This window comes from Rhipicephalus microplus, chromosome X (assembly GCF_043290135.1).
Source record: "Rhipicephalus microplus isolate Deutch F79 chromosome X, USDA_Rmic, whole genome shotgun sequence".
Taxonomy (NCBI): domain Eukaryota; kingdom Metazoa; phylum Arthropoda; class Arachnida; order Ixodida; family Ixodidae; genus Rhipicephalus; species Rhipicephalus microplus.
Window position 1 is genome coordinate 391,747,064 of NC_134710.1, and position 15,263 is coordinate 391,762,326.

The following is a 15,263-nucleotide window of genomic DNA, read 5'->3' on the forward strand; positions in this document are numbered from 1 at the left end:
CGGAACATCGCATCTAGAAGCGTTGCAGTGACCCTTCCCCATTGGTTGCCCGCATAGCGCCATGAACGGTGACGCGCTATCTCAAAACACCTTCTCTTTTACAGAGCCATCGTGACCGCCAACATTGTGAACACGAGGATTGCAAGACGCCTCTCCTCGCATTTGTACACAACTAAACGAAAATTACTACGTGTGTTTTCCGTCGTGAGATATACTGCATGAGGGGGCTCCGTCCCCAGTGACAGCAATGCACACGCGAAGGCTAGGCGATGAGCGTGAGCAGGAAAGGGCTAGAGGAAAGGTTCGCGAACAGCTGGATCAGGCGCTTCTGGCTGGCATTGATAAAATAGAGGAGGCGTTGTCACAGCACAGCGCGCACGGAAGGACAAGTTCAGCACGGCAAAACAAATATGCTGTGCCGGGAGAAGTTCGCACCTCGAGAGCAAAGATGGCAGTCGCGAGCAATTGTAAACGAACGAACACCGTTAGCGGTACCACATGACGGCATCTGGCTAATACGAACGTGGCGCCGGCCTGAGAGAGGTCGGAAGAGGGAAAAAGAAAGGAGGCGCGTAATAACCACATACGTCGGTACTTTGCGATGTATTAGGTCCGCGCTTCCTCTATTTTTTCAGTGCCCGGGCGAAGGAGCGGATTTCAATGGGAAGCGACCATCGGTGCTAGTGCGGAGTTTCGCCGCCAAGCGCCGCAACTGGAGTAGAGATGCCGCTTCAAGGTCTCTCGCGCAAACGAATGCCGCGGCTGCATTTCGGCTGTATTCGCACTGTTTAAGGTGTAATGAAAACTTGGAAACGAGAATCGTGAAGCACTTGTTCTGGACACCCAGCTTATTTCAAAGGCATTTGTCATTCGTGACTACTTGATCGAGGCACTCGCGCGTCGTCTGCTAGGCCAATACCAGATAGGTCATGCCAGTAACCCGCGGAAGATAATTTTGTCACCGCGGCGTTCGTTTGACTGGGAGTTGCTTTTTTTACTATCTGACAGTCTCCTTTTGAGAGGACTCTTTGCCAGAAGCTAATATTAAAAGCTTGGGTGCCTAATACTCCTTGACGCTTGCTACTCTCTAGTGACGTAGCGTATGCGCAAGCCTGGAGTTCATGCACTAAATAGCACACAATGCCAGTAGACTGCTTCCATTGATACAGGTCATCATCATCCCTTTTCTTCGTAAAGCTATACAAGTGTTGCCACCGAGAAAAAGCAAGTGTTAGAAAATGAGGAACTATGGCAAGTGATTTCACCAATTGAGAGCTAAACAGTGAAATCATCGTGAAATAAACAGGAACATCTCCATATATGGCGTGATTTTTGTGATAATTGCATATGTTTTGAACAGGTGCTGATAAAGTCTGAAGTCTAATGCCGACTCTCCAATTGAGGCAAGGTGACAGGAATGAAAAATGTGGCCTTTGGTCAGTTGCTTGAGCTCGTCTGCGTACTCATGGACTGCTTAGCTTTGTTTCTTTTTTCTCCCTGGTCTCTCAATTCGGTAGCAAGCAGAGTAGAGGCCGAATGGCCGTATGGTGTCTGTGGGCTCCCATTCAGCTTCGCGGCGTAATGTTAGCGTTGCACATGACGGTGATCGCGAGGCAGTGCTGTTAATGATACTCATTTGTTGACTGTCCGCGGATGCAGCCCACTCCTGCTTAGTGATACCGATTACCATGTTGACTAACGTGAAGGGCCGTCTTCTGCCACCAATACTTATATTCTATGAAATACTCGGGTTGTATATGACGGCTACATGTTAGAGTGTAGTACGAAGATTTATTAGGAAACCAATTGTTCTGCCTGATTACTGCCACCACACTCTCCCGGACACCAGTGGAAGCTGAAATTTCATGGAGCTACAGCCGGGCAGTGAATTAAAGCGAAAGCTCTAAATGCCTCAACAAAAGCGAAAATTGGTCGCTTGTGGCGCCCGGCGACGAGTGATGGAATAAATCATCATTACGCGAAAACTTCATCACATGACGTCACTTATAATAAATGTTTGTGACGTACCGGAATGGCACATAACTTGACGGCATCACATAACATCTTCGCTCGGTTGAAATGGGCCGATTATGATGGGAGTGCATAGCCAGCTGAGGAGCAGAGAGCTAGCTTTGTCTCCAATACTTGAGGCAGTAAGAAGACAATGTCGGGCGCAGAAAAATTCCGGAGAGAAGTAGGAAACATTCACTGCATTGAATCAGACGAAAACGAGGTTAGTTTTTGTTTTTAATTGTCTCATGCGAATCTATGAGGGGACCGCCAAGTTTTTTTGTAACCAATGAGAAATGAAAAAAAAATCTGAATTTTTTTCATTCAGATGTGCAGAGTGGTACCCAGCCGTATTATACACTGATGTACGAAAATAATAAGGTTGCAATAGCTTGAAAGAGAAAATAAAACGCGAATGCTATAAAGCTTGAACGCATATATAAAACCGGTAGCACAGCCTGACCGAGCCCGGCGAAAACAGCGTGCCGCTATGTTCGTGTTACTTTTCATCCTGCCTGCATCCGTGAAAGCCGTCCCGAAGCACGACTGCAAATTAACTTGCATGAAAACATGAATTCGTGAGCATCCTAGAGTACGCGGCCGTTCAGTGCCAGCATCCCGAAGTCTACCCTCGCTGCCAGTGGCGTAACTAGATAGGACGGCGCCCAGGGCAAATATATTTCCGCGCCCCTCATTATGCCCGTGATAATGTTTGTTATTATTATTATTATTATTAATAATAATAATAATAATATTATTATTATTATTATTAATAATAATAATAATAATATTAATAATAATTATTACTACAGCTCCTATTAATAATAATATTATTATTATTAATAATAATAATATTATTATTAATAATAATTATTACTACAGCCCCCCCCCCATTAAAAGCGCTAATGTAGGCTTCCGCGATTGCCTACTGGCGCGCGGCGGGCCATTTCGGAGGCCAAGGGCCACCAGTTCTGATTTCGATGAGCTACGCCCGCGTTTTTGTATAGTATTTTTCTTTTTTTATTCAAACTTCCGGAAGTCCCTTACCCGTCATTGTTCTCTTCCAGTCCACACTGCAAAAATCTTGACGGCACGGGCGCTTCCCAGGCCCAAGTTTCTCGTACCTAAGCTTTCGCGCTATTTGTGCATCCCAAGGAATGCAGGGTGAGTACAAAACAAAGCAACCAGCTAGACACCGCGCCCTCGGGTCTGGTATGGGGGTTAAACTGGTCGGAGTGTTCTGCCGTTTCGCTCCGTTCGCTGTTCCATTGATGGAGGTCATCCTTGTGCGGCCGCATTCTTTCAGGGAAGTTCTTGGTTTCTCCAACGTACGAAGCGGGGCAGTCGGCACATGCTGTCGGGTACACTACGCTCTGCGCTTTTTTCGCAGGTGCGTGTTCTTTGGGCCAAAGGATGAACCTGCCCATGGCGGTGGATGGCATGTGGGAAACGTTGACCCCCGCCCTTCTATTGCTTTGCTGGCGCCCGCGATGCAGGGAATCAACAAACGTCGCCGTCGTGTCACGCTTTCTCCGTCTTTCCTCCAGAGAACTCTGCGAATAAACGCCTTTGTTTAGCCTTTGGTGCCGAGGTCACGGATTATATTCGCCCTTCCTTCCGCCGCTGCGTGGACGATTAGTCGTTGGACGATCGGCTATTTCGTTGGAGTTTTCTGTTCTTACTCAAAAAAGGTGCATTCGAACTTTTTTATTTTATTTTGTTTACGTACGTGGTTGGTTTCAGGGAAGCTTTCAGTAAGTGGTTTGGGAGGCTGGTGGGGTTCGCTGAAACTCATCTAACCCAGTGCTGCGGAGCACAAAACAAAGCTTAGCCGAGGGTCATGGGAAGGCACGGAGGTAGCGCAGCAAAATGAAAATAGAGGATCCTTTTCCCGATGCAAAAGCCATTGCGGCAACCCTTTCCTTCACCACCATCCCCACTTCCAGTCGTACATTACAACCTCGCCCCTCCCCCCTTCCAGGCGGTTTTACGGAAAAAAACATTGACAACCTTTCCAGGGGGCGCCAACCCGAGGACTCGGCTTGGCGCCCCCTCCCTAGTGGCGCCCGGGGCACTTGTACCCCCTTGCCCCCCCCTAGTTACGCCACTGCTCGCTGCGCCACTATGCGACAGTGGCGAGCAGAGGTGGAGCACGCGCTCGACGGCCTGAAAGTGAAAGCGTATGCCCGGAGTTGGGACTCTCCCGGTTTGGCGCAAAACGGGATCTGACGTTACCATATGGAGGTACTCCTTGCCCCTATACAGGTACTGTTGTAGCTAGGGAAAGATCCAACGATTCCTCAGCCTTCTCCCCAGCGTGCCAGTCATCAGTCACAGTCAAGCCTCGTCAGCCTTGTCTTTGCATGTGGAGCTAGCTATGCCTTCTTTGCGCGGCGTAGTGATTTGCGACCGCCAAGTGAAATTTATGGGAAGGAGTCGCCTTCCCTTAAAGGCCTCCGTCAAGATCTGCACATTTAGTTTCGCTGGTTATGACGCTGTGTGCACGGCCAAGGCTGTCAGTGCGATGCCCTTCCAGCGTGTCAATTTTGCCATTTTATACATTGGAGGCAACGACCTTGACAACGTCAACGCGAAGCCTCATGAGATATGCGACAATATTGGGGTACGTATTATTATCTTATGCTCAGCGTGAGTTGCTCAAGGTTGCTGTTTGTTTACATTTCAGAAGTTAGTTATACAACTTCAGCACGACGGGGCTCCTATTGTCTACGTCTTCAAGATGCTCTCACGCTGCTTCAACCCTGAAGACGCCGATGTGGAGCGCAACGAAAAGAAAGCGCGCTTGCTGAACCGCAAGCTGACGGCTACGCTAAAGCGCTGGCCATGTATTCGCCTCTTGAACGCCGAGGTAAGCTTGCGCTGGCATGAAAACGCCGTACCGTCATGGTCGGCACGCAGCTTTGAGAAAAAAAAACTATTTAGCTGCGCTAGTCGCTCAATGTTTGCGGTAAAATGATGTAACAGAGGTCTTCAGGAATAAAATGCCGACATGTGGATCATGACCACCACTGCCAACAGACCCGAATAAAGCGAAATTTCAAACAGCGAAATGAAGGTACTGGTACAAAGCACGTCAAACCCTGAAAACTATAATGATAACAACATTGGACATGCTCCTAGCCAGAGTGTCATCTGTACGCGTCTGGTGTTGAGAGAGGCGGTTTGTGCTATTTCTGTTGCACGGGAAACCAAAGCATTCTAGCGCAAATCACATGACTAAGGTAGTTCATTTTACTTTTGTTGAAGTGAATTCATGTCATCAGTCTCCAAAACGAAGGTAAGTCAGTAGTCATATAATAATTGGCTCAGCAGAGAAATCTTTTGCAACGGATTCAAGACTGCTGGCAATATCCTTAACGTTAGCCGGTTTTCACCTTTGTTTGAGACGTTCCATTTAACAGTGCAGCATGTATCAATCTGTGGAGAGGTAACAGTACACGGAAATTTGATAACGAATCAATCGGTGCCATTTTGGCCGACTTTCATGATGATTATTGAAAAGATAGTGTGGTTGTTCAGTTCGCGACAACAAGACGGTTGCCGCAAATATTTCATCAAAGGCGAAATCGGACCATCGGCGTCACCATGCATTCCCTGTAGTTTCTGTTGCTGTTACTTGTCCCAAACTCTTATTGGAGACAGTCACGTGGGTTCATTGCCACGCCATGTGAGAGCACGTAGGTTTATCCCGTATTTGCATAGTTTGCTGACGCCATCACGTGATCGAGAGAAAGTGTAAGCGGCAGAGGCTACAGCCTCTTACACAGCCACTTAATCATGGCCGTTCATGCTAGCGCGTGCAAGCGCGTTCTGACTAGTATACAACGCGCTGGTTTATCGTGCGTCTGCAGAATATCGTTCTCTAACGCGATCAAATGATTGCCGAGATAGTGGAATGGAGAGAGGCCACAGCGTCTTACCCAGCTCTTATACGCGCGTCAGTACGTTCTGGCAGTGCTTGAGTCAGTTGTTGCACATGCAAAGTAAGGCTGGCCCACTGCACACAACTGCCAATGGTTTGATCTGCCGTTTCCATCTAAGACGTGGTTAGGCTGTTCGCTCCCGTGCAGAGGGGCATTTCTTCATGCTCATCATCACCACGCTTGACTGAGTTGTGAGGCTCTGCCGCAGCCTTATGGTACATTCTACACATCCATCATGTCGGGCTCACTCTTTGATTTAATCATATGATGGTTTTGGGACGTTAAACCCCACAAATCAATCAATCACTCTTTGATTTAATGCAAGGCAATAATACTCTGTTATCGCAGGCACGATCGCACAACGCTAAATAAGAATTGTTATCCAATTTGGAACAGAAAGCTAGCTCTAGATTCATTCCAGTATTTGGCACTGCATAACTAGTAGGCTCACCCGACACCTTCATCCAAACGCATGAACAGCATATTTTGCTCACACTGACCTATTTAGCTTTTTAAATGTTCCGAGAACCATTAGTGAATGGAACTGCATTACCGATACAAGAGATGAAGCTACAAAATAACGTTCTTCACCCTTCATTGTTGTTGTGTCATTGCGACTTTTTTGTATTTGTACTAACCACCCTGCATAGGCCATAAGCCCGCAGTATGGAACGCATAAGTAAATACATAAATAAATAAATAAATAAATAAGTCAATAAATGTATATGAACTGGTGCTCAAGGGAACATAATACGAAGTTTTATTATGCATGCTTTATAAGAGCATGCTAAGACGGCTAGACAAGGTCGTATTCTACAAGATAAGACAACTGCAACAAAGGGTCTTTGTTGCGCTTTCAATTAGTGTGTCCGTCCGTGCACCTTCCTGTCTTTTCAAATTATTCCTTTTTATTTTTTTGTATTTCCGATTCACATTTTATATAGCTTTCTATATTTCCGATTCACATACATTATTTGCATAGTGCAAATATCACAGAACACACCATCGATTCTTCGGTAATTGATCTTCTAGTTGCAAAAAGGGCGACGTCACAAATAAAGCTTCTACATGTAGGTGCATGCAACAATCGTTAACACATTGCAGCGAAAAAGCCCAAGGAAGTTTTTGAGAATTGATTACATTGATTGCATGAGAGATGCAACAATGTAGTGGTTTTGGTCCCATTTAGTTCTGTAAATAGTAGTCAACACACCCACTCTACTAAGCAAGGGGACTTGAGAGTTCAGTGACTGTTTAATGCTTTTTATGAGCAGAGGGCAAGGTCGAAGTGGTGCCCTCATATAGTTTGACATGAAAATCGGACTCTCCATGAAAAGGCCCTGCATCTGTATTCTAAGTCCTGATAAAATTCATTCACTAAATGTGGTTATTAAGTGCTGCAAAAAAAATGTGAGAATCCACCCAGTACAAATGAAGCCGCAAAGATTTGTCGCAAGCTGCAACTTCATTCTATTTCATCATCTACCAATGCAAGCCCTGGAAGCTAAGTGCGGAGGGATTGCACGGGAGAAAAAATACTCCATGCGCCATGTTATTTCATACACGTCATCGATTATCTAAAACTTGCATTAAACTATAATGTTTCCGTGTATCATTACCGTGGTATAATTCGTAACTTTCACTTACTATATTTTTGTAGCAGAAGAATTCAGGGGTGTCGTATGCAGCAATGCTACAAACCTGATTATACAGAACTAATAAAAAATGATGCCATACAATCTATCCGTTGTTATTGGTGTTATTTTAATGTTAATGTGAAAAAGTAAAAGTGGACGAAAGTTTATGCCTTGCCACTCGTAGGCTCAGTCCATCTACGAACTGAGCTACAGTGGCGGTGGTATCCAAACCATAGTACACATCTGTAAAGAAACATTGTTTTGAAACTTAGTGGCCGTGATGTGTCTCCTCTTCTCTTGTGTGTGTTTATTCAGCGCAAATTTTCATGTACAATATATACTTACAAGCCCAAAGTTTAAGCGTGCTGATACGCACACACTTTATGCGCATGAAAACGAAAAAGCTATGTGAGTATGGCGCCATGTTCTGAAATATCGTCTGCAGCTTTCTTTTAAAATTTTATTTGTGGCTCAATATTTTATGTACACTAAACTGTCCAGACGTTCCATGTAGAAGATTGCGCCTGTTGGACATGCCTCCAGAGGTGCTTGTGTAAATTAGGTCTGAAATGTTTGTGTATGCATGATCAGCTCTTTTTTTGTGTTTGACTCATCGCGTCTTACACATCAAAATATGCTGTACGATCACGCCCATGTTGCCGTTGTTCCAATGTACACTGATATAGAAGGAGATAGATTCCTAAGATGCATTCTCATCATGGTCAGTTCCAGTAGGATTCCTTACGAATCAGTGCATTCCAACTCGCTTAAAGAGAGAACAAAAAATTTATATCAAGGAATGAATTGTCTCAGTGTTTTTCAAACGCTCACTACCTGGACATGAACAATTGTTCTGCACACTATAAACTATTGTCTATAATGAAAACCCGACATAGTAATCTCGATATAAAACATTTATATTATCATATTGATTTGTTAAAAGGTGGAAGCTGGTTGAATGTATGGTTTTATAAAGCAAGAAAGACAACTATACAGGCCAGGGCCTACTCATCAGGTAACACGTCCTAATTGGGAAATGGAAAAAAATAGAAAAACTTCTATTTTGTCAAACAGTGTATATAGTTACACTACCTAAATGAACCCTAACAGAAACACTCGAAAAAAAAAACCGAACTTGCATGGTTTTTTTCAGGGAGACTTAAAGGTGACGTGCATCGTCTTCGTTTTCTGAATTATCACTTTTCGCATGGTGGAGAGGGGCTGGTCACAAATTCCACACTGCCCCAACAATGAGAACGTTTCGTTCGAGGATTCTATGCTTTCTGGTGTGTTCCAGCTTTTTATTTTTTTCTTGCACTTTTTCAATTCATATTCAAAATATTTGAACAAGGTCATTACTGCATTTATTCTTATTCATTTATTTATTATTTATTTATTTACTCATTTACTGCAAAATTTGTTTTGCTCGGAGGCGGTAGTTAATCTCAACTGCAAAGTTGCATGAAATTTGATTAGTCAGATTTGCGGAGGCCACGTTCTGATTCCTTCATATAACTTGAACGCACCTACACGATCCTGAATGCGCTTATGGCTTCCGCGAGTTTCGATATTCTGCGTAGTCTTTCCCCTTTATTTTAAACGCTTGAATTAGTTGTACATTTGTCGACACTGAAACGCCGCTACGTCAGCTGTTTCTGCAAAGTGCATCGCCACTCTATTTACTGTTTTTAACAGCAGCTCCTGTAACCTACAACATTGCAAGCACAGAAATGGCCGCCGGGAAGGGCCACCCTCTCATAGTTTTCGACGAATATTTTCCTATTTATTTCAGAAGATAGCGTGAATTTATTCTGATCACTTTTAGTCTTACCTGGCATAGATCTTTCTCCTCTCTTATTTCTTTATTTCATTTTGTAGCATTGTTTTAGGTTACTACTGTAAACTACTTCGCAACAGAGTGACCACGTTTTAACGCATTCATTACGTAATTGAGAAAGCGCGTTATATCAAGTGATTCCTATCAGTAATACTCTGATCCTTTTTATATGGTAGGAAGGTAAGATGGAAGCTTGCGATGAAAAACGAAAGGCAGATCCCATGTACAGTGGGAATCGATGATATGCGAAGCAGGAATGAGAAATGTTGATATGTCACTTTAAAATCAGCACAACGTTACGAGGTGGAGGTAAATGACTGTACATGACTTCCGTGTCATGATTATCATGTTTGAATGTCTCGTTTACCTTCGTCATCTGTTCAGGTCACGTGATACCAAATTTAGTGTATGTGGAGCTAGCCAAACGGCCGCGAGCACGCTATGAGCGTGCTATGTTTTCATGTTCTTACATGACACGCGTGTGAGGATTATCATGTTTGCACCAGTCATACATTTCGTCATCCATTGACGTCACGTAACATCAAATTTGGTATATGTGGAGCTAGAAAAACGGAGGCGAGCGCATCATGAAGGCCCAATCTACTCCAATGTAGCGTTGACGTGCGCACATGCTGGGCACAGCGACGCTACGTTAGCAAAACGCGAGCCCTCTATAGTCTGACGCCAGGCGCGCCCAGCATCCGTCGAGGCGGCTCGGCGGCAAGCGGCGCGAAATGCGACATCACAGAAATGCGATTCAAACTGCGACTTCTCAGCCACCGTAGGCATCTTCCGTCGCGCTTGCCATTACCTCAACTCATCCAAATGTCACATTGGACGCCATCAAAGCACGGTACTTGGCCATTTAGTAGACACCGACTGTGTACAACCAGACCCAGCAAAAATCAGCGCCATAAACACTTTCCTGTACCACGATATGCGAAGGATGTACGCAGCTTTATCGGACTGAGTTCCTACTTCCGACGCTTCGTTAAAAGTTTTGCTCACATGGCGAGGCCACCTACGCAGCTCCTCAAAAAAAGGACGTTTCGTTTTTATGGAGCTCCGTAGAGGCTTCTGCGTTCTCGACTCTCATCACTCTTCTCACTGCTCCTCCGATTCTGGCACTCTTCAACCCTGCTACCCCTACAGAAATCCGTACAGATGCAAGTGGACATGGCATTGGTGCAGTGCTCGCTCAGAAATAACATGACCATTATTGCGTTATTGCGTATGACAGCCGCCTCCTATCCACTCCTGAACGTAACTATTCAATCACAGAGCGTGAGTGCTTGGCTCTTGTATGGGCGGTGGCGAAATTCCGACCTTATCTCTACGGACGCCCATTTTCTGTAGTTACCGATACCACGCGCTCTGCGGGCCCAACTCTCAGAAAGATCCATCAGGCCGCCTTGGTCTCTTGGCTTTGCGCCTGCAAGAGTTTTCCTATTCAGTGGTCTACAACTCTGGCCGCCTACACCATGATGCCTATTGCCTCTCCCGGTACCCTGTCGACGATTCTGAGGACACTGACGAGCCCTCGGAGAACTCAATCTTCTCAGTGTCCGACTTCCTTAACAACTGGGAAGAACAGAAGCGCGATCCAGTGCTGCTTGACATCATCAGCCGTACGGAATGCTCCCCAAATGATGCTTCCGTCCGCCACTTTGTCATTCCAAAGGGTGTGCTATACCACCGCAATTTCCGACCAGACGGGCTTGACTTTCTTATTGTTGTGCCTAAGCGTTTGCGCTGCTATGTTCTCACCGAACCCGAACTTCACGACGCTACCACGGCTGGACAACTTGGCCTATCCCGCACGTGTGTTATTGGCACCTAAAGAAACAACGGAGAAGTCTGAAGTTTTCGATAACTCCCCCATTGAGTAGCGGAAACTTGTTTAAGAGTCAGTGCAGTGATTGTTAAGTATGCCACATTTGTCTCATGCAACTTAAGTTGTGTATAACAGCTAAAAACGCCACTATGAACATGTGACCAAAAATTTCTTAGTGATATCCTTTTTTATTTTTTTGTTGCAAACCGATTGCCACCAGTCCTCGTACTCTTAGACAAGGCAATAAGGCCTGCTGTTCTTCGAGGCCAAACACAAATTCAAATATTGTGGTCTTTGGTTGTAAAATGCTGTTTATGACTGAAAAGTTCTCCAAACTGAAAGAAAAAAAGGTAACAAGGAGAACAGAATGAAAGACAAAAAAAACAATGACAGGCAGGTGTTAGGGTAGGGGTAAAACAGAGTGAGAGCTTAGGCCTTTGTTGAAGGTTGTGTTGGTGAAGTTTGGCGTGTCCCTTGGCTTTGTTTCTGTTGATCCCGAAGATGCTTCTCAACCTGTGAGTAGAACAAAAGGCCATCAGCAAAAAAAGTAAGTGAGTGTACACGACTATCGACACATGCCAATACGGCTGCAAAGAAAGCCAGGAATACCCTTTAGCCACTTGAGGCAACTATGGCAAGAAGCGCAATGTACTAGTATTATGAAAAGTACCTCTATGTTCAAAAGGCAGGGAAGAGAAAGCACGATTATATGGAGTGACAATGAGAATGTGCACCCAACAATTTACATTTAGTATTCACAATGGCATTCTTTTCAGTTTATTTCTTGCACTCCATGAAACGAATGAGTAAGCAGCAAGGACTGCTGTCATATTGATGCCATTTGAACTTGAACATGAGTCTAGTAAAAAGGCTGCCTAAATGTCAAAACACTGAAAACTTATCACACAAGTGTATTATTGGGCAGCTTATGCCGTAGCAGTCTGCAGCGAGTGTGCTTAAAAATTTGAATGCTTGAGCTGTGCAAGAACTGCCATATTGAACACAAGCAGTGTGCATACTTTCATAATTCTGTACTTACTGATCTTATTAGTTCTTATTTTCTGGGAAAAGCAACATGCCCTTCAGCAAAATCACTTGTACCAACTATAGATGCGCAGACACACACAACTAAAATAATGGGCCTCACGGGTGTTTTTAAGAAAGAAACAATATAAATAAATGCGTTATGACGGAGTGAAGAAATTCACCTAAGGGAATTCACATGCATAGTTTTTGTCTGGTAAAAAAGAAACAAAGCATGCCAGCAATTTTTTTAGGAATAGAAGTTTGTATTTGAATGAATGTTTCAACTGGTTGATTCATTTGAGTCTTGCCAAGACATATATTTATTGCCAATGGTAATGTAATCTATAGCTTGTTGCAATAAGTTTGTTATTTTTTACACTTCTAAATTAACTATGGCACCTAGATGCAGCATTAAAAAAAAAAGGCAGAAGGCAGCTCTGTTGGAGCCACGTCAGTAACTTATATTTTGGAAGTGTCTTGCTTGCACATGTATTGAAAAGCTTGAGTTGCACCTTTCATTTTGTCATGTATTAATTATGTCAAGTAACTAATACGAGATTGCCCACCACAGGCTCAAGGGACTAATGAACTATCTACACAGAGTCCCTTGAGCTAGTCATGGGCTATCTTACAGTTTATCAAATGTAGTGAATGTAGGTGAATGCCAGCAATGATTTTTAGAATTTGTCATATTCACTAGGCACTTGTTTTTGTTTCCTGCGATTCAGCACACTGGGTTAAACTCCTCAGAGATTAGCTCCAGAAGCATGGCAACCAAAATAAATGCGCACTTATATTGCACTTTTGTCAGAAGATGTATCTCGCATTGTGCTTTAACATTAAGTGTGGATGAAGCAGTCATGAACATAATTAAGGACTGAATGCAATGAACCCCAGTTCCCTTGTTAAGCCGTACTTGATACAGGAGCTCAGCAAAGGAAGAAAATTTATTGCGATCACATAAAGAGCACACAATAAATTTGAACGAACGCAAGAACCTTGCTAACACGTGCTGTTAACCGGTAAACCAATCGTGGCTGCCACACATGATTCTGCTCAGCACACCAATCAGCTAAGCTGAGGAGTGCTCAGGCAGGAACGTTTTTCATGGGTCGCTCAAACTAGAAGTGGCTGCTCACAATCTTGCGCACATGCAGCACACTTGCGTCGCTGTCCAATTTCCCCTTGCATTCTCTGGCCGATAGGCTGGAACGATGGTTACCCGAATCATAACAATTATATTCTTTCCCTGCCACGTGACGTCGTCGATCCTGTTGAAAGAAAGGAGTAGGTAAGTTAGTTTTCACACTTAGCAGTGACATTACAAGTCAAGATCTCTCCAGATCTGTGCTGCATTTGCACACCAAAGGCAATCGTTGCAGCCCACAACAATATATAATGCTTAGACCTATTTCTGCAGGTGCACATTAACTGCGGAACAGATTCATTATCCAACACAATAAGAGGCCATGAAGCACTCGAACGACACAATATCAGAGTTCATTGCTTCACAATCTGATTGCTGCGAAATGTTTCTTAATCAGTCAAGAACGAGAGGAGTGACAGGGTTTGTCACGTGCTTTAAGTGCTTGCTCTCTTCTCTCGTCTTGACGAGCACTCTGGAACCTAAGCAGGAAGAAAGAGAATACGCCAGCGTGCATTATAATTTTGAGCTGGCATAAGGAAGTGCGTTTGCTCGCTCTTGATGTTTCTTTTGTGTGTCAACATCATTCACTGTGGTTTATTAGCACACTATTGAGCACTGCTTTGGCACAAGGGTGCACCTCTGATCCCAATATCGCACTTTATTATGTTGGCTGTTGGCCAACAGCATGCCACTTGGTGTTCAACGTGAAACAGTAGGTTCTGGCTCTTCCAAGGCGATTGAGGGTGAACATCAGTAAATTTGTATATTCGTCATCTTTTTGTTTTGTTTTTTCATTTGTATTTTAAATTTGGTGTCCATCCCTCATTTAATGTCCTATTGAGAAACCTTGAGGTATCAATAAAATAATGAAACAACTTTTTAAAAAAAGGCACACGAGAAAACGGCAACTTCATTCTCTGCCTGAAGGCTGTTCTTGGCGCGTATGATTTGCCCGAGATGTTCATAGCAGTGTCTGTTTAAGGGTTTTACCACCAAGCCCAAGTGGTTCTTTAGGAGCCATTCAAATTGGTGTAAGCCTTTAAAGTATTCAACAATTCACCCAAGCTTCGTTGCTGTATTTATACATACAGTGATGCGTTTTTGCTCAAGAAAGCATGCCAAAGACACAAATTCAAGCTCCATGCTTACGTATATCTAATGAAAACGTAGCGAAAATGCACTGTATCGAAGATGCATCATGTCTGACCTGACTGCAAAGTAAAAAAAAAGCACTCACGTTTTTCGTATGGCCAGAAAAAGGCGAATGCCGTCGTGGGACACACGAGCTGAATGACACCACATCGCAACGCCAAAGAATGCAGCTAGGGCTAGAGCGTTTCTGAAGTTCAAACGTTTTCCTATAAGCTTGTTGCACACAGAAAAGTGATGGTTCTTGAAGGTACTCCTTCAAATTTGACATATGCCCTACAACAGGATCCACCCCAGGTAACGCAGAACGTTGAGTCAACGTGGTTTGAATGTAACCAATGTGAGGGAACGTTAGACGGTAAAATATAACATTGCACCGACGTTTATAATATTACTTTGCCATAACACAGTGTTTTTAATGTTGCAGCAACATTCAAATCATGAGGTTGACCTAACGTGCTGTTTTATTGAGGCAACAACATTCAATTTATCATGCCCTAATTTGATGGTATTAATGTGGTAACAACAATCAAATAGTCCCATTGCATCAACGTTGTATATAGATATCAAACCCATGTTTAACAGCGAACGTAGAGACAACATGGAGAACATAATCGCTGAAACATCCAAAACACACATGGCAACTTTTTCAACTTCACGTACTCATTTGATTAATGGC

At 43.9% G+C, this 15,263-nt stretch overlaps 1 pseudogene; it reads right to left on the bottom strand.

The window, feature by feature from the left end:
- Window positions 1-11,639: 11,639 nt before the first annotated feature.
- LOC119162162 (protein LSM12-like) lies at window positions 11,640-14,737 on the bottom strand (annotated as a pseudogene).
- Window positions 14,738-15,263: the final 526 nt, after the last annotated feature.